General features: G+C 45.0%; 2 long non-coding RNA genes across 8 annotated transcripts in view; one reads left to right on the forward strand and one right to left on the reverse strand.

Annotated features, from left to right (window-relative positions):
- The window catches only part of LOC122553721 (uncharacterized), a 324,639-nt gene that overhangs the window by 141,509 nt on the left and 156,447 nt on the right, over nt 1–26,683 (reverse strand). The window lies entirely within an intron of this gene.
- The window catches only part of LOC122553722 (uncharacterized), a 171,733-nt gene that overhangs the window by 89,498 nt on the left and 55,552 nt on the right, over nt 1–26,683 (forward strand). For 2 of the 4 annotated variants that reach the window (XR_015757935.1, XR_015757936.1), the window contains exon 3: nt 5,624–5,761. The exons of the other annotated variants lie outside the window; for them this stretch is intronic. This is a non-coding gene — a long non-coding RNA (uncharacterized LOC122553722). The remainder of the gene's footprint in view (nt 1–5,623; nt 5,762–26,683) is intronic. 4 annotated transcript variants of the gene reach the window in all.

Genomic DNA, 26,683 nt, shown 5'->3' on the forward strand with positions numbered 1-26,683 from the left:
GGAGGTTGAACAGTTCATCCACTACACTAACACCTTCCACCCCGACCTCAAATTCACCTGGACAGTCTCGGACTCCTCCCTCCCCTTCCTAGACCTTTCTGTTTCTATCTCAGGCGACCGAATCAACACGGGCATCTACTACAAACCAACCGACTCCCACAGCTACCTGGACTACACCTCCTCCCATCCTGCCCCCTGTAAAAACGGCATCCCATTCTCCCAATTCCTTCGTCTCCGCCGCATCTGCTCCCAGGAGGACCAGTTCAAAATACGTACAACACAGATGGCCTCCTTCTTCAAGGACCGCAATTTCCCCCCCGACGTGGTCGACGGTGCCCTCCACCGCATCTCCTCCACTTCCCGCTCCTCCGCCCTTGAGCCCCGCCCCTCCAACCCCCACCAGGACAGAACCCCACTGGTCCTCACCTACCACCCCACCAATCTCCATGTACAGCGCATCATCCGCCGTCACTTCCGCCACCTCCAAACAGACCCCAGCACCAAGGATATATTTCCCTCCCCTCCCCTATCAGCTTTCCGTAGAGACCACTCCCTCCGCGACTCCCTTGTCAGATCCACACCCCCCACCGACCCAACCACCACTCCCGGCACCTTCCCTTGCAACCGCAGGAGGTGCAACACTTGCGCCCACACCTCCCCCCTCACTTCTCTCCAAGGCCCCAAGGGAAACTTCCATATCCGCCACAGATTCACCTGCACCTCCACCCACATCATCTACTGCATCCGCTGCAGCCGGTGTGGCCTCCTCTATATTGGGGAGACAGGCCACCTACTTGCGGAGCGATTCAGAGAGCACCTCTGGGCCACCCGGACGAACCAACCCAACCAACCTGTGGCACAGCATTTCAACTCCCCCTCCCACTCCACCGAGGATATGCAGGTCATTGGACTCATCCACCGCCAAACCACAACAACCCGACGGTCGGAGGAGGAGCGTCTTATCTTCCGACTGGGAACCCTCCAACCGCAGGGGATGAACTTGGACTTCACCAGTTTCTTCATCCCCCCTCCCCCCACCTTGTCTCAGCCGGATCCCTCCAGCCCGGCACCGCCTTCCTGACCTGCAGTCTTCTTCTTGACCTCTCCGCCTCCATCCTACTCCGACCCATCACCCTCACCTTGACCTCTTTCCACCTATCACATTTCCAACTCCCCTCCTCCAAGTCCCTCCTCCCTACCTTTTATCTTCTCCTGCTGAACACTCTCTGCTCATTCCTGAAGAAGGGCCTGTGCCCGAAACGTCGAATCTCCTGTTCCCTGGATGCTGCCTGACCTGCTGTGCTGTTCCAGCAATAAAGTTTCAACTTTGATCTCCAGCATCTGCAGACCTCACTTTCTTCTCCTTAATGGAATATTCGCCTTTATTTCATGGGGTTGGAATATTCGAGTAGGGAAGACCTACTGCAAATGTACAAGGTGCTGGTGAGACCACATCCAGAGTATTGCGAGCAGTTTTGCTTCCCTTCATTTAGAGAAAGGTGTCATTTCACTGGGGCTGGTGATCTTGCCAATTGCATGATTATGGAAATAGAGAGGATTATGAACTGAATTGTGGGGGGAAGGAATCAAATTTAGGAAGCTGTGGTAAATCAACTAGTAGAGTCAAGGCCAAAGAGAAAAGTATTAGTATCAGCAGTTCAGAGTAGAGTCACTAGGGATGGTCTCTAATACTGAGGGATTGGCTTATGAGCAAAATCTAAACAGGTTGGGTTTCTACTCACTGAGGTTTCGAAGAATGAGAGGTGATCTCATTGAAATATATAGGATTCTTAAGGGGCTTGACAGGGTGAATGCTGAGAGGCTGTTTCCCTACATGGGAATGTCTAGGACCAGAGGGCATAGTTTCAGTGTAAAGGGTGCCAATTCCAGATTGGCAGGAGCAGGATTTCCTTCTCTCAGAGGCTTCAGAGTCTTTGGAACTCCATGCCACAGAGAGCTGTGGGGTCAGATTCCTTGTGAAAATTTAAGGCTGCGTTATGATTTTTGACTGGGGGAAATTCAAAGGAAAGGGCAGGGAAGTGAATGTGAGGAACGTCGGATCGACCAGGATCCCAATGAATGGTGAAGCAGGCTTGAGGGGCCTACTCCTGTTCCTGTTTCTCATGGTCTTACGGTCTTACTTTGGAGCCTGTTGACACCTACAATTCACATGCTTCTTCGAGGGACACATTACCCGACATGGTGCACAGGTGGGGCTTCATTATGGCACCAATGGTTGCAAAGTCCTGGCTGCAGGGAGCACTTCTGCTTCTCCGGCCACATGATTCCATGAGACAGACTCCAAAGAGATTGGTGCATAATGAATGATGGGTATAGCAGAAGATTACGGGAGAAAAGTCACCGTGAGCTGTGAAGGATTGGGTGCCATGAATCGGATTTGCAAAACTATTTTGTCCAAAAAATGGAAAAATGCAGCTTGTAACAACTGGCCCATGGTAATACCCCATAAAAATGATACTATGCAAATGATCTGCTTATTCATGCCATGGAATCTTCCAATTCTATCTGAGAGACTAGAAGCTTGACTTAACAGTTCATTTAAATAGTGGAATTTCTGTTAAAGAAAAAAACATTTTGTACTGGACTAGAGTTTCTGATTAGATGTTATGCTCTCACCTGTGTGGTGGATTGAATCAATATATATCTAATTCAGAAATGAGAGCACTACTAACTGAGCCACAGTTGTACCATAAAGTTAATCTGTCACTTTTGTAACAATGGCTGATTGCAAATGTTTCTTATTTTCTTTGCGGCTGTAGATTTTCTGCATCCTGGGTTGAGTTTATGGTTTTGAGGGAGCTACTATTTGTATAAGAATATGGAAGAAGGACATGAAGTTCCAGGGACAGCTACACCTTTAGAAAATGTATTTCTTTTTCCCCCCAGCCACCCTCAGCGTTGAGTAAATTAGCACATATACAGATCTACAGCGATTATTCAATTGAGTTTTCTTCCTGAGTTTTCTTCCTTTTAAAGAGTGCAAACTTGTTGCCCAACAGCAAATTATTCTTGACTTCAGCCAAATAGTGAGGGAGAAGATGAACATTTAAAAACTAATTTTGATTTATCAATGACAGTGGCTTAAGGAGTGAAGTGATAGAAATGGGTTCTGGTTCATGGGCACTCTCACAAGTACTGGGAAAAATGGATTCGGGTCTAGACCTGAACCTGCTGGGGCTGGTGATCTTGCCAATTACATAATTATGGAAATAGAAAGGATTTTGAACTGAATTGTAAGGGAAAGAGATCAAATTTAGGAAGATGTTGTAAATCAAATAGCAGAGTCAAGTCCAAAGAGAAACGTACTAATGTAGGAAAAGATACAGGCCATGGCAGGAAGTGAGTGAGGGCATGACTCTGACAGTCAACTCGCAGAATTTACAAAGACAATAAAAGGATAAAACTAAAGGCTCTGTATCTGAACCTGAATAGCATTTGGAACAAACAGATGGATTGCGAGCACAAATAGAAGTGAATAAGTACAGTCTGACAGCCATTACAGAGACCTGGCTGTGGAGGATGATGAGGAATCTCAAAGGGTACAGAACATTGAGGCTTGATTGGAAAGTCAGAAAAGGTGGCAGACTGGCTCTGTTTGCTCTTGATGATATTAGCACAGTTGAGAGGGATTACTTAAATTGAAGAAACCAACTGTGACAATATTCCAGTTAGAAATCAGAAATCATAAAGGCAAGGAGTCACATACGGGAGTGCTATACAGGCCCCCTAACAGTAACTCCACATTAGTGTGAGGTATAAGGGAAGAATTAATGAGAGTTATTCGAAAGGAACTCAAATAATCATAGAAGATTTTAATCTACATATTGACTGGAAATGTCAGATGGACAAAGGTGGATGATTTGATGAGCTTTCACATCAAAGGTTACTGGAGAAAATAAAAGCTCATGTATAGGGAAGCTAGCATATTGGCCAGGGTAGAGGTTTAACTTGCTAACAGGAAGCAGAAAGTAGGTGTAAATGTATACTATTTAGGTTGGAAAGATATACCAAGTGTCAAAGAGTGTGGTGCTGGAACAGTCCGTTTGCTGCAGCTACACTGGCACCATTCCCTACCGTTTCCTCCGCCACTATGTGCTCCCATGAGGACGTTGAACAGTCTATCAACTTTCCTAACAACTTCCACCCTGACCTCAGGTTTGCCTGGACCATATCAGACTCCTCCCTCCCCTTCCTGGACCTCTCTATCTCCATTTCCAGTGATTGACTCAACACGGACATCTACTACAAACCCAGCAACTCCCACAGCTACCTGGACTACACCTCCTGTCACCCTGCCTCCTGTAATAATGCTATCCCTTATTTCCAATTCCTCCACTTCTGCTGCATCTGCTCCCGGAGGACCAATTCCACTATAGAACATCCCAGATAACCTCCTTCTTCAAAGACTGTAATTTCCCCTCCTACATGGTTGACCATGCTCTGCAGTTCATCTCATGAACTTTCCACACCTTGGCCCTTGAACCCCACTCTTCTGATCGCAACAAGGACATAACCCCCTCACCTTCCACCCCACCAACCTCCGAATACATCGTATCATCCTCCACCATTTCTGCCACCTACAAACAGACCCCACCACCAGAGATATATTTCCCTCCCCATCCCTCTTTGCATTCCAGACAGACCATTCTCTTCGTGACTCCCTCATTAGGTCTACGCCCCCCACTAACCCATTTTCCACTCCTGGCACCTTCACCTGTCATGGCAGCAAGTGCAAAACCTGCTCCCACACCTCCTCCTCACTTCTGTCCAAGGCCCCAAAGATTCCTTCCAAATCCAATAGAGATTTCCCTGTACTCTGAGACACGACATTTACGGTGTCCGTTGCTCCCAGTGTGGACTCCTCTACATTGGGGAGACAGGACACCAACTTGCAGAATGTTTCAGAGAGCATCTCTGGGACACGCACCAACCAACCTCACCACCCCATGGCCGAAAGCTTTAACTCCCCCTCCCACTCCACCAGGGACATGCAGGTCCTGGGCCTCCTCCATCGTCAAACCCCAACCACCTGATGCTTGGAGGAGGAATGCCTAATCTTCAACTGCACAGGATCAATATGGATTTCACCAGTTTCCTCATTTCCCCTGCACCCACCTTATCCCAGATCCAACATTCCAACTTGGCACCGCCTCCTTGACTGTCCTTCACATCTTCCTGGAGAAAGTGAGGTCTGCAGATGCTGGAGATCAAAGTTGAAACTTTATTGCTGGAACAGCACAGCAGGTCAGGCAGCATCCAGGGAACAGGAGATTCGACGTTTCGGGCACAGGCCCTTCTTCAGGAATGAAGAAGGGCCTGTGCCCGAAACGTCGAATCTCCTGTTCCCTGGATGCTGCCTGACCTGCTGTGCTGTTCCAGCAATAAAGTTTCAACTTCACATCTTCCTTCCTACCTATTCTCTCCGACCTGTCACTTTCAACCCCTCTACTTATCACATTCCCAGCTTCCTTCCCCCCAACCCAGCCCCCATTCATCTCTCTGCCTCCTCAGGCCACTAGCCAGATTCCAGATGAAGAGCTTATGCTTAAAACATTGATTCTCCTGTTTCTCGGATGCTGCCTGACTGGCTGTGCTTTTCCAGGGTTGTGGAGAAAGTCACCAGTCTCAGAGTCAGAATTGGGATTCAAGAACAGAGTTTATTGGACAAAGAAACTGGAGCTCGAGGGAGAGAGAGACTTCAGCTGTCACATTCAAGCATACCTGCTCGCTGCAGGTGCAGGTAAGTTGTCCCTGGGTGGTTATACAGTGCTGGTGAGTACATTGTGTCTGCACGCATGAATTGTTTCTAGTATCAGGGCATAAACACATCCCCATCCCTGCCCCATGAAACCAAGTGGGTAAGCTGAAATGCTCAAATAGGTATTTCCCTCCCTCTGTTGGACACCCGACCCCATGGGCCGGTGGGCTTGACCAATTGCACACACCTACCCTGGAGCCCCTTCTTGTGTTTCCCTCGCTGTCCCTTGCATGGTGCACCCAAGGTATCTATTGTGTGTAAGTCGCAAGGGGTCCACACATGGGCAGCCATAAATAGAGATTTGACCGATTGCACCAGTGGGTAACAGTTTGGTTCCCATGTAAATTTAGGTGGGTTTTGTAAAAGGTTATCCTCAAATCCTGACAGGCTTCTGGCTATCACAACATTTAGAAGCAGTAATATATACTCGAGTACGTACATGATTAAAGTTAAATGAGGTTAATAGTCAGTGTCCCTTTTTTTTACAGTGGTACCCAGAGGTCGGCAATAGTTGATTTCTGTGTCTTGTCAGTAGTTTTATCTGGGTCTCCGGGTGGCTTGTTTGGCTGTGGTCTCGATGCTCTCCCCTTGGTCACTGTCTTGCTCGCAGTTCCTGCCTGTGCATGGGGGATGGTCAATCATATTAGTTCTGTCATAAGAATCCTTATATGGTTTGAGCTGGGTCCAGTGCTCCCACGTACCTTTTCCCCTAATGTCTACACAGGCACAGGAGTCACCACTGATTATATCTTCATACGGCCCATTCCATTTTAGGGCAAAGCCTGGTTTGTCAGGCAAGGTTTGTACAAGGATGCGGCTCCCAGCTGCTGGCACCTCAGGGAAGGTTTCGAGTTCCCCTACCTTGTCCTTTTGCTCTTGTCTCTCAGTTACCAATTTACACACCCTTTTTGGTTGGGTGCTTAATTCCAGTACATATCTCCGAATTTTGTCTTTTAGTGGACCCATGTTGGTCCCACTTGTTATAATGGTCTTTGATCATTGCATTGCTTGCTCGGTCATTAATTCAGAGGGTGTTAGTGCCTGATTGGTGGTGGCTCCTAGTTTCATGAGTATGACTGGCAGCACTTTGGCCCATGTCCTCCCTGATGTCTGTATGGTCTTAACTAAAGCATTTGTAAGGGTTCTGTTCATTCTCTCGACCATCCCTGAGCTCTGGGGATGATAGGGGATATGAAAGTTTTGTTTTATCCCTAATAGCTGGCATGCTGTTTTCGTAACTTTGCCTGTGAAATGTGTCCCTTGGTTGGAGTCGGTCTGTAGTGGTACCCCCTCCCCCCCGCTCCCCCCCTTCCCCCCCGCCTTGGGATTACATCCTCTGCTAGAATCCTGGCTACAGTGATAGCAGTTACAGTTCTTGGTGGGGAATATCTCTACCCATTGGGTGAACTGGTCTATGATGACCAGTTTTCCCACAGGAAGGTGGTAGTGCCCCTGTGAAATCCATTTACAGGTGTTCCCAGGGTTCCCTTGGCCTTGGTTAGTGTCCCATCCTAACTTTTATTGGTCTCCTGGGTTGTGCTGTGTGCAAACCACACATTTGCGGCAGTGTTTGGCTATATCTCTTCCCATTTCCCTCCACCACCACTCTTTCCCTAGACTTGCTATCATAGCTCCCTGCCTGTATGTGAGAGCCTGCGGTGCAGCTTGAGCAAGGTGTTTTGTCTGCACACTGGTGCTACCACCTTGTCCGCTTGTTTCCAGACACCATAATCTCCTTTAAGTACTCCCTACATTCTTCATCTCTCTCTCTCTGCCTGCAGGGTGTCCTCCTGCAACTGCTATATGTGAATAACATCTTCCGCTAGTTCCATTGTTGCTATTGGAACCTCATCAGTGGTTTCCTGCTCTAAGGCTCGCCGGGCTGCTTGGTCTGCAGCTTGGTTCCCTTTAAATTGCAGGCAGCCTGCACTATCTTTCCCTGGCTCCTTTTGGTGCGCCTTGATTTTTATTACTGCAGCCTCTTTTGGCTGTTTGCTGGCACACAGCAGTGCTTAGATTCTTAACTGGTGTTTATTGGGGGTTCCCCATGCTTTTCCCAGCACACTGCCTCTGTATGACCTGCTCTATTGCAGTGGCTGCAGTACTTTACGCTGCTCCTTGTCCTATTCCCTGCCTGTGAGGCCCTACAGTCTCTGGCAAAGTGTTCCTGTTGGCCACAGTTGTGGCAGGATGGTTTGGTTCTGCCTTCACCGTTGTTCTGGTAGGCTGCTCTGTCAGGTTTTGTTTTTATTGTGGGAGCTTCTGCCTCCTGCACTCTCTCAGCTGTAAGGGCAACAGCATATGTCCACCAGTCTCCTCTATGGTCTCAGGCTGCTGTGGCTTCAGGTCTGCCATCTCCTTGTCTCCATTTGTCTGCTGGGCAGGCTGCCTGAACCAGCTGGTGTACATCTCCCAAGTGCAGCTGGTGCCCTATATCCTGTCTAGCTCTTCCCAGAACCTCGTGTTGGCACTTTGGGGCTGTAATTTGCCCAAGGAGGTCATGATCTGTTGCCTTTCCCCCTGGGTAAAGGATTTATAGTTTGCTTTTGGCTGCAACTCTGTCCCCCCCTCTAGTGACTGGCACTAGATTATATTCTTGCACCTCCTACTCTGCTGGAGAGAGTCAGTGTCCCTTTCCTCCTGTACTTTTTCTAATGTTTGCTCTAGCTCCTTTATTCTATCCTTCAGCTCCTCAATTCATTCTTGGCCTTTTCTCCAGCTGCTAGTGGAGGCACCTACCTGTTCAATTCGACCTGCTAATTGGTACACTAACATTATCCCTATCTTTTTAGGTTTTTTTCGTTTTTCTTTGTCAATCCAATTCCGCTGTTGTACTAATGTCTGGGTTGGGTCCCAATCACTTTTCTTCATTTGCTCAGTGTACCCTTGTCTGCCTGCCTTGTATTTCTCAATAAGAGAACCTGCAGTATCCCTTTTAAAACTTTGATCTGCCATTTAGCAGATTGCATACCCCGGACACTACCAACAGCAAAGTGTTCCTAACCAGTGGGGACGTCTCCACTTCCTGGCCAATAATACTGTCCCAACACCATCCGTAAGGCCATAGCAGCCTCCTAGCAAGGTGTGCTCTCTGCCAGTGGGACTTCTGTACCCTCCCGACCACCACTACTAGTCAGTACGTACCGGTTGGCTGGGAATGCTGGCTCAATAGGGTGTGCTACCGACCAAGACTCCTCTACCCTCCTGGCCACCTCTACTGTTCCAACACTGCCTGATAGGCCCCGAAACCTACTTCTAGCCCGGTGTGCTCTCTACCGGGGGGACTTTTTACCCTCCTGGCAACAGCCACTATTCAAGCTCTGTTGTTCTACTATGGACTGATGGTATCACGGTTTATCACAGTGACCACGCTTCCCACCTTCGTAATGTGTTGCTCCACTGGGGTTTGGTTCTTGGTCAGAGTGATCAGCTCTTCTTCCTCACCACTTCAACTTAAAATACAATAATAAACAGCACCCAACCTTCAACCAAACTCCAACTAGACTCTGTGTTGTTCGCCCCGACAGAGTCCAATGTTACCTGACTTTGCCATTTGTGCTTCACAACTCCTAGTGCCCTCGGCACCTCAATTACCACTTCAATTCCCAACGATCACAGTCACTGGAGCTCAGGGGAGAGAGAGAGAGGTCCAACAGCATGGCTGTCAGCTATGAGCCTTCTCTCTTCCTTGGAGCATGTCACAATATTTTATACATTTCATGGTATAATGGTCTAATTTGTTTGTGCAGCATGGTTTGTTTATAGAAAACTTTACAGAGTCATTGTCAGTTTCAGCAGCTATGCAGAAGTCCATTGCTGCAGTAATTGGTTGTGATCGTTCTTGCTGAGAAGGAAGAAAGATCGTTTTCCATTACTGCAAATCTAAGATATTAACACTTGTATACAAGCAGTCTCAGGTAGTTACCATTTCTATTGAACGTGGTGACTGGATTCAGGCACTTCGGTGGGCAGTAGACCTTACTGATGTGTATTCTCTCCTCCAACCACCTTAAACTAATTATCTATGTTCTGTGTTTATTGTGCTGGTATCCTGTTGGCCCCAGGCAGTATCTGTGTATGCTTCACTGTACTTTTCCATGTAATGGCTCAGTGGCCATCTTGTGTACTAAGTGACCAACTTATGGCTCAGTGGCCAACTTGTGTGCTAAGTGGCCATTTTGTGTGCTAAGTGACCAACTTATGGCTCAGCGGCCATCTTGTGCCTGTGAGCCTCATGTCAACTCCCACTTTACAAACACCATACTCTTCAACTCTGATCTCCAGCATCCGCAGTCCCCGCTTTCTCCAAGATATACTAAGTGGTGTCACACAAGGAATGGTGCTGAAAACTCACCTGTTTACAATTTATATAAGTAACGTAACCGAAAGGACAAAAGGTAATCTTACTTATTCTGCTGATAGGACATAAATAGGAAAAGTAAGACGTGAAGAGGAGGCAAGGCAGTTGGAGAAGCACATTTATAGATTAAGTGAATTGGCAAAGGTGTGGCAAATGGAGAATAGTGTGGGAAACTGTAAATTGTCCGTTAAGGCAGGAAGAATGTAAAGGAAACATATTATCAAAATGCTGAGAGATTGTAGAGATCTGTAATGCAAAAGGACCGGACTGCCCTCATACATGAATCGTAAAGGGTCAGTAAATAGGTCCAAGTAAACAAATCCTGCAGGTGATTATGAAGGCGAATAGAATGTTACTGTTTATTGGGAGGGGAGTTGATGACGGAAGTGGGAAGGTTATGCTTCAGTTATACATGGCACTGATGAAAACACATCTGAAGTAAGGAAGGATATAAATGTTTTGGACTTACTAGAAGACCTACTAGACTAATACCTGGAATGGTCAGGTCACCTTATGTTGTAAGTTGGGACAGGTTAGGCTTGTATTCACTGGGGAATAGGACAGTAAGAAGTGATTTGATTGAAACATATAAAAGTCTGAGAAGTCTTGTCAGGAGGGATGTAGGGAGGATATTTCCTCTTTTTGGAGAATCTAGAAGTAAGAGTCACTGTTTGAAAATCAAGGCTCATCCATTTAAAACAAACAAGGCAAAAAAATATTCTCAGAGCGTCATAAGTCTTCGGACCTCTTCCTGAAAATGTAATGGAAGCCGGGTCTTTGAATATTTTTAAGACAGAGTTTGATGTTGAAATAACTCCACGGGGCCACTATCCCATCACCAACGTGCCCTTTATTTACATGTGGGGTCCCCTTGACATTGGTCTGGCATCCTCAGAGCCAGCTCTCAGCGTAAACAGAACCTCTGACACATCTGTTTAAAACTGTCAGCCAGGGCTCCTGATTGCACCGAGTTAACAGTCCCAATCAGGGAACTCATATTCTATAAGATCCATCTGGATGATCTTTCTACAGTCATTACCCAGGTTATCAGTCATCGGCAATAGTGTAGATTTGAGTTTGCAATCAGATCAGCCATAACCTTGATGAATGGCAAAACAGGCCTGAGGGACTTTGAATGGTGCATTCCTGCTGCTGCTTTATACCATTTATACTTGTATATAGGTTGATCTTATGTATAAGTCGACCCCCTATTTTTGGCCAAAGAATCTTGCATTTTCCTTATATCTCTACTATATTGCATGTAATCGCATTCATTCATTCATACCGGTAACTGTATTTATCACTTTTTGTTTACTATATCACATCTCTATTCATTCATTCATAACTCTACTTACTGCACTTGGTTTAATACAGCACGTTGTAATTCATTCATTCATTTAGACTGGTACTAGGTCTATTGGAACATATCACAGTTTGTTCACTATATATCCAAAAGTTAATATCTTAAAAAAGTTAATTATTGTAATTGTGTCATTGTATCTGAATAAAAGTGAGATATATTACCTATATACTGGTATATCTTTCATTCTTTGACAAATGTGTTAATGCTGTTAAGATTCATAACATACGACAGTAAATGGGAGGGAAACAGAAGAATTTGATGGGAAAGTTCAAGATGGTCACACATTCAGAATTTAATAAATTTCATTTTAAGTGTGCCATTATACCAGGCCGTGACAATGTTGAACAGTGTGACTTTACAGGATTTCAATGAGTCTTTGACATGTTACATTTTTGTACTGGTCTCTTGCTTTTATCCGGTAATTACCATTACCGTAATTCATTGTTTTTTTTTTACTTGGGATTAGCTGCATGAACAAATCGACTTTTGCTAACAATACGGTATTTCAAACTGCAGCGTGAATTTCAGCCCCTCAAAACTTGTGCCCATGTATTAGTCGATCCCCCTAATTTCAGCTTTAAAAAACTGTCGTCAACATTCAACCTATACACAAGTACATACGATATGTTCCGATGTAAAAATTAAATTTTAGTTTGAAAATACTTTGGTTATCACTTCCCTCCTCTTATATTGTTTATCTTCTTTTTTATGTGGTCATGTTGATAACTCAGAGACATTGATTTGCTGTAGCAAAGTACACTCTCCTCCTCCAGCTGCATTGATCTTGTCACTCTCAAACACCATCAGGAAATTCAAACCTGGTCGTAACATGATGTTTATCACTCCACATGGTCTTCTGACTACTTATTTCCTTTACCATTCATTGCAGCATTCTCTTTACTATACCATTGCTGCTCCTTTAAAGACCATAAGATCATAAGACATAGGCACAGAAATTAGGCCATTCAGCCCATCGGGTCTTCTCCGCCATTCAGTCATGGCTGGTAAGTTTCTCGACCCTATTCTCCCACTTACTCCCCATAACTCTTGATCCTCTTGACACTCAAGAACCCATCTATCTCAGTCTTAAATATACTCAATGATCTTGTCTCTACAGCCTCCTGTGACAATGAATTCCATGGATTCATCACTCTCTGGCTGAAAACATTTCTCCTTATCTCTGTACTAGAAGGTCTTCACTTTACTCTAAGACTGTGTACTTGCATCCTAGTCTCTCCTACCAATGGAAACATCTTCCCAACATCTACTTTGTCCAGGCCATTCAGTGTTCTGTATGTTTCAATTAGATCCCACCTCATCCTTCTAAACCCCATTGAATATAATCCCAGAGTCCTCGAATGTTCCTCATATGTTATACTTTTCATTCTTGGGACCATTCTCGTGAACCTCCTTGGAACATGCTCCAGGGATACTACATCCTTTCTGAGATATGGGGCTCAAAACTGCTCACAATACTCCAAATGTGGTCTGACCAGAGCCTGATAGAGCCTTATTACATCCCTACTTTTAGATTCAAGTCCTTTTAAAATAAATGCCATCATTACATTTGCTTTCCTAACTACTGACTCAACCTGCAAGTTTACCTTGAGAAAATCCTGGACTTGAACTCCCAAGTCTCTTTAAACTTCAGACTTCTGAATTTTCTCCCCATTTAGAAAATAGTCCATGCATCTATTCTTCTTACCAAAGTGCATGAACTCACAATTTCTCATATTGTACTCAATCTACCACTTTTTTGCTCACTCTCCTAACCTGTCCAAATCCTTCTGCAGCCTTCCCACCTCCTCACTGCTACCTAATCCTGATGAAGAGCTTTTGCCTGAAACGTCGATTTTGCTGCTCGTCGGATGCTGCCTGAATTGCTGTGCTCTTCCAGCACCACTGATCCAGAATCTGGTTTCCAGCATCTGCAGTCATTGTTTTTACCTCCTATCCCTCTACCTACCTTTGTATCGTCTGCAAACTTAGCCAGAATGTCCTCAGTTTCTTCATCCAGTTCGTTAATGTATAAAGTGAAAAGTTGTGGCCCCAACACTGCTCCTTGTAGAACACCACATGTCATTGGCTGCCATCCTGAGATGGCACCATTTATCCCCACTCTCTGCTTTCTGCCACACAGCCAAGCTTCCATCCATGCTAGCGCCTTGCCTCTGACACCATGGGCCCTTATCACACTCAGTAGCCTCCTGTGTGGCATCTTGTCAAAGGCCTTCTTGAAATCCAGGTATATAACATCCATAGGCTCTCCTTGATCTAACCTGCTCATTACTTCCTCAAAGAATTCTTGCAGGTTTGTCAGGCATGCTCTCCCTTTGATGAAACCATGCTGACTTTGCCCTATTTTACCATACACTTCCAAGTATTCAGAACTCTCATTCTTTACAATGGATTCCAGGATCTTACCCATGACCGAGGTAAGGTGAATCAGCCTATGATTTTCTACTTTTTGCCTTACTCCCTTTGTAAGCAGGGGTGTCATGTTAGTGATTTTCCACTCCTCTGGGACTCTTTTTGATCTTACCGATTCCTGAAAGATCACCACTAACGCTTCCATTATCTCTTCAGCTATCTCCCTTAGAACTCTGGGGTGTTGTCCATCTGGTCCAGGTGATTTATCCAACTTCAGGCCATTCAGCTTTTCTAGCATCTTCTCCTTGGTGATGGCTACCAAACTCAGCTCTAACCCCTCAATCTCTTGAATTTTTGGGAAATTACTTGTGTCTTCCACCATGAAGACTGATGCGGAGTAATTATTCAGTTCCTCAGCCATTTCTAACCACTTCTATCCCTTCAGTGTCATTTTCCAGCGTTCCAATGTCCACTTTTGCCTCTCTTTTGCCCTTTGGAGGGTGGAGAGAACAAGGACTAGGGGGCTGCCGAGAAGGTAAACAAACCCTTTAAAAAGCTTACATCGGGAGTCTGCGATGTCCATTTTAATTGCAGCGAGGGCAGAGAGAACAAGGACCAGGGGGCTGCTGGGAAGGTAAACAGATCTTTAAAAACTAATATATTTGGGCAGCAGCTGAACCTGAGACACTACACGTGTAGTATCTCCCACCCGCCCTCCTCCTCTAGCCAAACAAAAGGACTCCATTGTGTGTTGAAAAGGTAGGGATTTTCTGTTTTTTTTTAAATTTCATTGTGTGATTGGTAAAAACTTTTCTTTCCTTTTTCGTAACTTTAGTTTCAACTTAGATAAAGCTTAAGAGTAAAAGTTACAGGAGATCTCAGACCCATGTAATGCTCCTCTTGCCCAATGTGGGAGCTCAGGGACACAGCTGATGTCCCTGACTCCATGTGCAGGAAGCTGCAGCTCTTGTTAGACTGCATGATGGCTCACTTTGAAACATATGCAATGCTGAGGGGGCCGTGGATAGCATGTTTAGTGGATTGGTCACGCTGCAGATTAGGATTTCTGAGGGAGAAAGGGAATGGGTGACTAGAAGGCAGAGAAAGCGGCAGAAGGCAGTGCAGGTGTCCCCTGCGAGCATCTCCCTCCAAAACAGGTATACCATTTTGGGTACTGCTGAGGGAGATGGCTCATCAGGGGAAAGCAGTAGTTGCCAGGTTCATGGCACTGTGGCTGGCTCTACTGTTCAGAAGGGCGGGAAAAAGAGTGGAAGGGCTATTGTCATAGGGGATTCAATTGTAAGGGGAGTAGTTAGGTGGTACTGTGGTCGAAAACGAGACCCCCAAATAGTACGTTGCCTCCCACCTCCACAGGTGAGGGATGTCTCAGATCAGCTGCAGAAAGGGGGAGGATGAACAGCCAGTTGTCTTGGTGCATATAGGCACCAATGATATAGTAAAACATGGGATGAGGTCCTACAAGAAGAATTTAGGGAGTTAGGAACCTAGTTAAAAAGTAGGACCTCAGAGGTAGTAATCTCAGGATTGCTACCAGTGTCACGTGCTAGTCAGAGTAGGAATGGTAGAATAAGCAGGATGAATGCATGGCTTGAGAGATGGTGAGGAAGGAGGGGGTTCAGATTTTTGGGACACTGGGACCATTTCTAGGGGAGGTGGGACTATTACAAATTGGATGGTCTACACCTGGGCCGGAATGGAACCAATGTCATTGGGAGTGCTTTTGCTAACACTGTTGGGGTAGGTTTAAACTAATACGGCAGGGGGATGGGCCCCAAATGAGGAGGTTAGTGGACAAGAAGGAGCAACTAAAGCCTGTAAGGAACTAGATAAGTCAGCATGACAAAGGCGAAAAGTAGGCAGGGAGCAGGGGGTGAACACAGAGGGACTGGTGGCCTGAGGTGCATTTGTTTTAAGGCAAGAAATATAGTAAGCGAGGCAGATGTACTTCGGGTTTGGATTAGTACCTTGGATTGCTATTACTGACTCTTGCTTGAGGGAAGGGCATGATTGGCAACTAAGTATCCCAGGATATCAATGCTTCAGGCAGGATAGAGAGGGAGGTAAAAGGAGTGGAGGAGTTGCAATACTGGTTAAAGAGGATATCACAGCTATGCTGAAGGAGAGCACTATGGAAGATTCAAGCAGTGAGGCAATATGGGCAGAGCGCAGAAATAGGAAGGGTGTGGTAACAATGCTGGGGCTGTACTATAGCCTCCCCACAGCAAATGAGAGATAGAGGTGCAAATATGTAAACAGATCATGTAGGTACAACAGGGTGATGGTGATTGGAGATTTTAATTTTCCCAACATTGATTGGGATTCACTTAGTGTTAGAGGTCTGGATGGAGCAGCATTTGTAAGGAGCATCCAGGAGGGTTTTCTAAAGCAGCACATAAATAGTTCAACCTAGGAAGACGCCATACTGGACCTGGTGTTGGGAAATGAGCCCAGCTCATTTTGAAGTTTCAGTAGGGATTACTTTGGGAGTAGTGATCACAATTCCATAAGTTTTGGAATACTTGTGGACTAAAATACTCATGGCCCTAAAGGAAGAGTGCTAAATTGGGGGAAGGCCAACTGTACCAAAATTTGGCAGGAGCTGGGGAACATAGATTGAGAGCAACTGATTAGATTACAGTGTGGAAACAGGCCCTTCGGCCCAACAAGTCCACACCGACCTGCCGAAGCGTAACCCACCCATACCCCTACCCCTACATTTACCCCTTACCTAACACTACGGGCAATTTAACATGGCCAATTCACCTGACCTGCACATCTTTGGATTGTGGGAGGAAACCGGAGCACCCGGAGGAAACCCACACAGACACGGGGAGAACGTGCAAACTGTTTGAAGGAAAATCCACATTAAATATGTGGGAGGCTTTTAAAGAGAGGTTGATTAGAGGTCAGTAGAGATATGTTCCTGTGAAAATGAGGGATGGAAATTATTAGGGAATCATGGATGACAGGTGAAATTGTGAGACTAACGAAGAGGAAAAAGATGCATACATAAGGTCTAGGTGACTGAAGACAGACAAAGCTTTGGAAGAATATCAGGAATGGAGGACTAATCTGAAAGGAGAAATGAAGAAGTCTAAAAGGGGTCATGAGATATCCTGAGCGAGCAGGGTTAAGGAAAACCCCAAAGCCAGCCTTTTATTCACTTATAAAGAGCAAGAGTGTAACTAGGGAAAGGGTTGGTCCACTCAATGACAAAGGAGGAAAGATATGCATGGAGTCAGAGAAAATGGGTGAGATTCTTCATGAGTACTTTGCAATGGTATTCACCGAGGAGAGGGACATGGCAGATGTTGAGGTTAGGGATAGATCTTTGATTACTCCAGGTCAAGTCCGCATAAGGAAGGAGGAAGCATGGTGTATTCTAAAAGGCATTAAGGTAGACAAGTCCCCAGGTCAGGATGGGATCTATCCCAGTTTACTGAGGCAAGCAGGAGAGGAAATAACTGGGGATTGGCAGGTCATGTTACAGTTGTATAAGACTTTGGTTTGGCCACATTTGGAATACTGCGTACAGTTCTAGTCGCCACATTACCAAAAGGATGTGGATGCTTTGGAGAGGGTGTAGAGGATGTTCATCAGGGTGTTGCCTAGTACGGAAGGTGCTAGCTATGAGGAAAGGTTGAGTAGATTAGGATTAGTTTCGTTGGAAAGAAGGAGGTTGAGGGGGGGATCCTGATTGAGGCCTACAAAATCGTGAGAGGTGTAGACAGATTGGATAGCAAGAAGCTTTTTCCCAGAGTGGAGGACCCAATTACTCGAGTTCAAAGTGAGAGGGGAAATGTCTAAAGGAGATATACATGAAAAGTTCTTCATGCAGAGAATGGTGGGTGCCTGGAAAGCATTGCTAGTGGAGGTGGTAGGGGTGGGAACAAAAGAGTAATTTAAGATGTATCTGGACAGATACATGAATGGGCGGGGAGCAAAGGGATACAGATCCTTAGAAAATAGGTGGCAGGTTTAGATAGAGGATCTAAATCACCACAGGCTTGGTGGGATGAAGGGCCTGTTCCTGTGCTGTAATTTTCTTTGTTCTTTATATATCTAAAAAGACTCTTACAGTTTTCCTTTATATTACTGGCCAGCTTACCCTCATATTTAATCTTCTCCCTCCTTATTTCTTTTTTGTTGCCCTCTGTTGGTCTTTGTAAGCTTCCAAACCCTCTGGTTTCCCACTGCCCTTCACCACATTATATGCTTTCTCTTTTGCTTTTATGCCATCCCTGACTTCCCTAGTCAGCCATGGTTGTCTCATTCTCCCTGTCCCATGCTGCTTTTTCCTCAGGATGGATCTCTGCTGTGTCTCCCGAAATATTCCTACCATTGCTGTTCCACTGTCTTTCCTGCTAGTCTCCTCTCCCAGTGAATTCTACCCAGCTCCTCCCTCATGCCTCTGTAGTTACCTTTATTCCGCTGTAATACCATTACCTCTTGTTCTATCTTTTCCCTCTTAAATTGCGGAGTAAATTCAACCATATTATGATCATTGCCTCCTCAGGGTTCCTTCACCTTAAGCTTCTTTATCAAGTCTGCCTCATTGTATAACACTAAATCCAGTATTACCTGTTCCCTAGTGGGCTCCACCACAAGCTGCTCCAAAAAGCCATCTCATGGACCTTCCACAAATTCCTTTCCTTGCAATCCCCTACCAACCTCATTTTCCCAGTCCACTTGCATATTAAAAGTCCCCCTTGATCACTGTAACTTTGCCTTTCCTACACATCTTTTCTATCTCCTAGTGTATCTTTCACCCCAGCTCCTGATGACAGCCATTTTTATCTCCTGCATGCAAACAATGCTCGTCAGTTCTGCTGTCTGGTAGTTTTCTATATTTATCTTCCTTCATCATTAGACTGTATTGCTTTTGTCAGAAAACATTTTGCTTTTGGTCATTTTACCTGATAGTTTCTTCACTTTCCTCCATTGTTTCACCTTGCACTGATCTTCAGTATTGTCATCAGCTAGTTTTGAAGTTCAGAAGATTTTGGCCTGAATTTTTCCAGCCTCTGAACAACATGAGTATGATAGTCGGAAAAATTGCATGAGATTGGTAGTCAAGAACCTATTGGTACTGAGAGCAGTAAGTTTCATTTTCCACCCAGAATATGGGGACGTGAGAGGCAAGAGGCCTATTTGCATCCATTAGCATGCAGCGACATATTATTAACATGTCTTGTCTCATTGATACACAGTCTGCCATTCTCCCAGCTGCCAGACAGAACATAGATGCCAACAATTCCTGACATAATAGCCAGACAGGTAACTTGGCAACTCCAACTCACTGTTCGTGCCTCTGGACCTCCATGCTCTAACATCTCAGGCATATTCCATGCAGCAACTACACGCAACTCCCACCACCCCGTCCACTGACATAGGCACATGACATGTACCAGCTTGACTGCACTTTCATGGCATAACTCCAATCCACTTATGATATGGCTCTGCACTTCAAAGCTACACTTTGGAGCACAATGGTTCCTTTAATTGGAGTGATGCTGAGAGGCGACTTTTGTACACAAGTCTTTGTACACAAGTACACACCCAGCTCAGTTTGGACCAAGGTGCACCCCAGGCATTCCTCCTTGACGTCTTGCCGCTCACGCATTTTGAGCTTACCTCATTGCTCATAGCATCCCTGACTTGCCCAACTTTGCCTTTTTGCATTTTTTCCCTGAGCTAGACTTTAAATCCTCACCATATTTCTGCCTTGGCTTGCCTTTCAGCATGCACACAAAGGTTAACATTTTTAACAGTGCTTCTCAGAAACAGTCCTATAGTCCTCAGTTGTGTGCATTCAAGAATGGCTGCTTTGAGGACCCAGAGCAGAAACAGAGGTATAACCAACCTGCCTATTCACTCTTGATTCTCACAGATAACTAACTGTAAGAAATGTGTTGAGTGAATGGAATGAGTAGTTCAGCTCTGAGGATTTACTGTTGAAGGTCTGTGCAACACATATTCTGTATATGAAGCACATTTTAGCCTTTGTTTAATGTTGACCTAATATATAAAATATACTGAAACATTCCATCCAGGCATAGTTTTGGAGATAAGTGCAGTTTTCCTTTTGGCATCTGGTTTGACATTATGAGCATCATACTTACCAGTGTGTTCATACACATCAGATTTGTTTAAATAATTGCACTGTTTTCTGCTTATCTAAATTAGAAACACAAAGTATCAGATTTTGTTGCAGTTTCCTGCTACTTTAATCAATTCCTCAGCCTGCATTCACTTTCGAATAAAGTTTGTTGCATCGTTATGTTTATCCAATCTTGCTACATGTCAGCTCCACTGATTTTATAGTTTAAATAGAGTTTGATGCTTCTGTTCATATCGACAGTTTCACTGTTGTGCATCAAAAAAAAGGACTTGCATTCATAGAGCATCTATTATGAAATCAGAGCTTCTTTGCAGCCGACGAGAAATAATTTTGAATTGAACTTTTACAAGGTTGAGCACAATGGAAAGACTGTTAGGTCTGAAGGTTGATAAGTCCCCAGGGACTGATGGTCTACATCCCAGGGTACTGAAGGAGGTGGCTCGAGAAATCGTGGGTGCGTAGGTTATTATTTTCCAGAGTTCGATAGATTTGGGATCAGTTCCTGTGGATTGGAGGGTGGCTAATGTTATACCACTTTTTAAGAAAGGTGGGAGAGAGAAAGCAGGAAATTATAGACCAGTTAGTCTGACCTCAGTGGTGGGAAATATGCTGGAGTCTATTATAAAGGATGAAATTACGACACATCTGGATAGTAGTAACAGGATAGGTCAGAGTCAGCATGGATTTATGAAGGGGAAATCATGCTTGACTAATCTTCTGGAATGTTTTGAGGATGTAACTCTGAAGATGGACGAGGGAGATCCACTAGATGTAGTATACCTGGACTTTCAGAAAGCTTTTGATAAAGTCCCACATAGGAGGTTAGTGAGCAAAATTAGGGCGCATGGTATTGGGGGCAAAGTACTAACTTGGATTGAAAGTTGGTTGGCTGATAGGAAACAAAGAGTAGTGATAAACGGCTCCATTTCGGAATGGCAAGCAGTGACCAGTGGGGTACCGCAGGGATCAGTACTGGGACCGCAGCTTTTTACAATATATGTTAATGATATATAAGATGGTATTAGTAATAACATTAGCAAATTTGCTGATGATACAAAGCTGGGTGGCAGGGTGAAATGTGATGAGGATGTTAGGAGATTACAGGGTGACCTAGACAAGTTAGGTGAGTGGTCAGATGCATGGCAGATGCAGTTTAATGTGGATAAATGTATGGTTATCCACTTTGGTGGCAAAAACAGGAAGGCAGATTACTACCTAAATGGAATCAATTTAGGTAAAGGGGCAGTACAAAGAGATCTGGGTGTTCTTGTACACCAGTCAATTAAGGTAAGCATGCAGGTACAGCAGGTAGTGAAGAAGACTAATAGCATTCTGGCCTTCATAACAAGAGGGATTGAGTATAGAAGCAAAGAGGTTCTTCTGCAGCTGTACAGGGCCCTGGTGAGACCACACCTGGAGTACTGTGTGCAGTTCTGGTCTCCAAATTTGAGGAAAGACATTCTGGCTATTGAGGGAGTGCAGCGGAGGTTCACGAGGTCAATTCCTGGAATGGCGGGACTACCTTATGCTGAAAGACTGGAGTGACTGGGCTTGTATACCTTGAGTTTAGAAGACTGAGAGGGGATATGATTGAGACATTTAAGATTATTAAAGGATTGGACACTCTGGAGGCAGGAAACATGTTTCCGCTGATGGGTGAGTGCCGAACCAGAGGACACAGCTTAAAAATACGGGGTAGGCCATTTAGGACAGAGATGAGGAGAAACTTCTTCACCCAGAGAGTGGTGGCAGTATGGAATGCTCTGACCCAGAGGGCAGTTCTGGATTCATTTACGAAAGAGTTGGATAGAGCTCTCAAGGATAGTGGAATCAAGGGTTATGGAGATAAGGCAGGAACAGGATACTGATTAAGGATGATCAGCCATGATCATATTGAATGGTGGTGCAGGCTTGAAGGGCAGAATGGCCTACTCCTGCACCTATTGTCTAACAATCAATTTTTCACAGTGACATCCCAGTAATGATATTGAAATGAAGGAAACAATAATCTATTTGAGTGATAGTGGCAGCTAAACAAAATGATTTATTTGGTATTCATTGATTTTATGCACATAGTAAGATTCACTCTATTAATGCACACAATATTCACAAAGCTAATTTGGTTTGAGGAGACACTTGCTTTACTTTAGGACTTTTACAAATCCAAATGATGAGTTTCCAAAGTGGCCATCCAGAACTGCTGGCAAAGGGCCTGATTACTGTGTCATTCTTACTGTCGCAGCTTTAAATCATACTCATGCTCCAAGCATCACAAGTTTTTTCTTGCACAGTTTTACGAGACAATTTTGGCATTATTAATTGTCATTAAATACATTAAAATCAGACCAGCTCAGTTAGGAGATTCAAAATAATTTGAGGAAGCAATGCTGTGACTGTATCATCAGAAATTAGATGTTAGCAACTTGGAGGGTTAACTGGTTTCAAAGCTGGTTTCATTTGTTACTTTATGGATTAGTGCACTGTGTTCTCCATATATGCAAATAATGGTCCAAACAAGACTATCCCTACTACAAGATGGGTTTACTCTGATGCATTGCTCTGATTTGGTGCTAACTGCACTCTGGGAAACCACATGACATCCAACTGACATCCCTAAAAGGGTGTTCTGTTACTACAACTAGAGATTTACGGGTTAAAATGTACTTACCTCAGTGTAGAACCACAAGGCTCAGGACTACTTCTTTGGAATGTACTCAAAAAAATATGGCTCTTATCCCACCCCAAATCATCTGCCCTGTCCCACTGCTATCTTCTGGCGCAAATGATTTCTCTCTGGTTGGCCATCAACTTTCACTTCTTCTTTATCTTCCTCCAGCCGCTTACATGAGGATGCAGCTGGTATCACAGCGGCTCGATATTAGGTTATGGATTGAGGGTATTGGCTGCCTCTTGACCTACAAATGCCTTGCTGGTGCGGTCAAACAAGCAATTGCTTTTAAACCGCTCTTGTCAGGTCACGCAGGCCTGAGTTTCCTGACAGTAAGTGTTTTGACTGACAAGCTTGTCCAAGGGCATGTACCCAAGTTGTGTAACTCTAAAATGTTGTTTTGTCTCCGTGATTATCATTTGCTATTAATTGTTGTGGACTGAGTTGTGCCTACAAAATGAAAAGCTTATTTAAGTCATGAAATTATGGAGCTCCCAATGATGGTTTAATCTGCTCTGAATCAATGGATGAAATGCTATAGGGTGATGTGGGCTCTGGTGAGGTTAGTGGTGAGGCCCAGCTTGACGTCCAGAGTATTTTGCTCCAGCTGTTATGCTTTAGCTGAGTGGCCAGGTGAATATTTTATCATTCGGCAGCAGAGAGTTGCCAATTAAAGGGGATTATTGCTTATTAAATTGCCTTATTAGCACAATTGCCTCATTAATACTCAGTTTGCTATCTTATTAAATGTGTCAAACAGCTGGACATGGCAGATCCTTCATCTGGATGTAACAGTAAGCACCTGGTGGTTACATTGACAAAGAGCATCCATGGTGCTCAGCACCAAAAGACATCTCAGAGCACAATCTATCCATGGGCATCAGTACATGTACCTCTCATCGATGGACATTGGTGTCATGACCAATATGACACTTCTCAGATTCACTTGCAGCATGCTCAGGAAGCACAGACTTGTATTATAGGTTGCAAAAACAACTAGCAATGAAAGGTTGCTGCAATATTTTGCACATAGGAACAGTAACCCAGCTCAGGGATTGGACCAGGCTGCATCTCAGAGTCTGTTAACTTGCTCTCTTAGCACTTGCTCACTTCGGACCTACCTGCATGCTTGCAGCACCTGTGCCTTGCCTTGCCTTGTTATTTATCTCAGTCAGAAGACCAAGCAGCTTGCCTTGTTGGCTGCAGTCATCAGTCAATGAGGTGGTGCAGGGGGAGGGCATACATTTTGCTGTGCTGCCGTGTGCAACATCAATCAACTTGTACCATGTCTCAGCAGTTTAAATGGCAAACACACTGTATGCACATCAAGAAAGCAACCATGACTCAAAGTCTAAAGGGGGTAGTCCTCACCAAATCCATGGAGACACTCATCAGTCAGGGGGAGGGTCTGTCTATGGTAAATACAGGGCTGGGAGTGGGGTGCAATAGTTATATTCGGGGCTACAGAGGGACTCAAACACTTGGATGTAAAGATAAAGCAGTGAAAATTTTACAAAGGAGACAATTCATGTGCAGTGAATTGTCAACATGTCAGTAAAGTACCCTGAATATGTTTCCTTCTTTTTCGCCTTCCCACTACATTTCCCTGTAGTTCCTATTTCCACAGCGGGGGTTGGATTAACCCCTTTTGCCAGTGGATCCCATTGGCCCTGGCAATTTCATTGGGTAACCCTCGGGATGGTTGTCTTTGGGCAGCACTGACAGGCTGAAGAGGCAAGTGAACCCTCCTCAACTACAACTTCCAAGATCCGAAAGGTGGCAGGCAGATTGGAGGTGGAGGATCCGGCCACCTCTTAGATGTCCTGGGAGGAGACTTCTAAGAGGTCAACTGGGGGCCTCCTAGTATGGCCCTGTCTCCTTGTGAGGATGGAGCACCTGGAGTGCAAGCCAGGTTCCTATGCCCAATACCTCCATTCTGAGGACCAATGGCTAGAATAATGCAGTGCAGATGTGTGCCTACATCTGCCATACCCTGAGGGTGCTGGACCTGGCTCCTCATGGCAACTGCCAACCGTTCCATGTATGCAGCTGAACAATGAGGACCGTTACATTCCACATAGCTGCCTGCCTTTCTTGTTCCTCCCTGTGCCTTCTGATGAAATCCCTACGTGCTGTCATCACTATCCTCCCTTGGCTAGGACTGAGTCAGTCCCTTGTGTCTGGAAAACCTCTGAGAACTAGTAGCCTGAGGTGTTTCTTCCTCCTGCAGCATCGGAGCTGACACAGAGCGGTGCCAATGTGTGTGTTGGTGACGGGATAGGGGTTTGAAATGCAGGAAGCAGCTTCACTGACACTGCTTCTGATACCTCTGTACCCTTGAATGCCTTCTCCTTAGGGGTCAATTAGATGAAGGTGGCCATTTCACCTGGTGAATATCCTGCCCCTACCTGAAAGACAGATGAGACAGAAGGCATCATAGCAGTGATTAAACATGGTGTGCCATTACTGACACTGTCAGGGTGGTCACTGTGAGATTTGAGGTGGAATGAGCAGGTTAGACCAAGGAGAGCCGATGGATGTTGGCTTCCAGAAGGCTTTTGACAAGGTGCTGCATAGAAGGTTACTGAGTAAGATAAGGGCCCATGTTGTTAGAGGCACGGTGCTAGCATGGATAGAAGCTTGGCTGTCTGGCAGAAGGCAGAGAGTGGGAATGAATGGGTGATTCTCAGGATGGAAACTAGTGGTGTTCCACATGGGTCAGTGTGGGACCACAACGTTTCACTTTATACATTAATGATCTAGATGAAGGAACTGAGGGTATTCTGGCTACGTTTGCAGATGGGTAGAGGGAAAGGTAGCATTGAGGAGGTGGAGAGGCTACAGAAGGATTTGGGCAGGTTAGAGAATGGGCAAAGAAGTGCTAGATGAAATACAATATGGGAAATTGTGAGGTCATGTACTTTGGTAGGAAGAATAGAGGCATGGACTATTTTCTAAATGGGAACAACATTTAGAAATCTGAAGTGCAAAGGGACTTGGAAGTCTTAGGGTTTTTCTTAAGGTAAATGTGGAGGTTGAGTTGGTAGTTTAGAAGACAAATACAATGTTGTCATTCATCTCGAGAGGACTAGAATATAATAGCAGGGGTGCATTTCTGAGGCTTTATAAAGCTCTGGTCAGACCACATTTAGAGTATTGTGGCAATTTTGGGTGCTATACCTCAGGAAAGATGAATTGGCCCTGGAGTGAGTCCAGAGGAGGTTCATGAGAATGATCCCAGGAATGAAAAGCTTAACATATGAGAAATGTTTGAGGACTCTGTTCAAGGGAGTTTAGAAGGATGAGGGGGGGATCTGAATGAAACTTACAGAAAACTGAATGGCCTGGACAGAGTAGACATTGGGAAGCTGTTTCCATTGGTAGGAGAGATGAAGCCCCGAGGGCACAGCCTTAGAGTAAAGGGAAGTAAGGAGAAACAGAGGGTGGTGAATCTATGGAATTCATTGCCACAGAAGGCTGTGGAGGCCAGGTCTTTGAGCATATTTAAAACAGAGGTAGATAGATATGTTATTACTAAGGGGCTCAAGGGTTATGGGAGAAAGCTGGAAAATGGGTTTGGAAAACCTGTCAGCCATGATTGAATAGTGGAGTAGACTCGATTGGCTGAATGGCCTAATTTCTGCTCCTATGTCTTTTGATCTTATGAAAAGTGATACTCACATTGTTGCTGGAACATGGATGTCTCAGCATCCTTTTAGAAATGGTCCTGCTCTTTTCCTATGGGTCCCAGGATTCCTACCATGTAGCTGGATATTGTTGAGCATTCCTGCAGCTAATGGGGCCTCTCTAAAATTTTGTGGGTTCTCTTCTGGAATCAGAAAAAGGGAGGGATTGAGTGAGATGGAAGTGGGTAGTACATCTGTTGGTGTAAGTAATCAAACGTTAGTGAGATACTCCATGGAAGTGAGGAGGCAGTGCAGAGGCCAGGCAGGACTCTGGTAGTGTGGGCGGTTAGGGTGGATGAGAGTGAGTGTGTGAGG

The sequence above is a fragment of the Chiloscyllium plagiosum genome, unplaced genomic scaffold, assembly GCF_037043375.1.
Source record: "Chiloscyllium plagiosum isolate Xiang-an unplaced genomic scaffold, Cpla_swu_hap1 HiC_scaffold_8, whole genome shotgun sequence".
Taxonomy (NCBI): Eukaryota; Metazoa; Chordata; class Chondrichthyes; order Orectolobiformes; family Hemiscylliidae; genus Chiloscyllium; species Chiloscyllium plagiosum.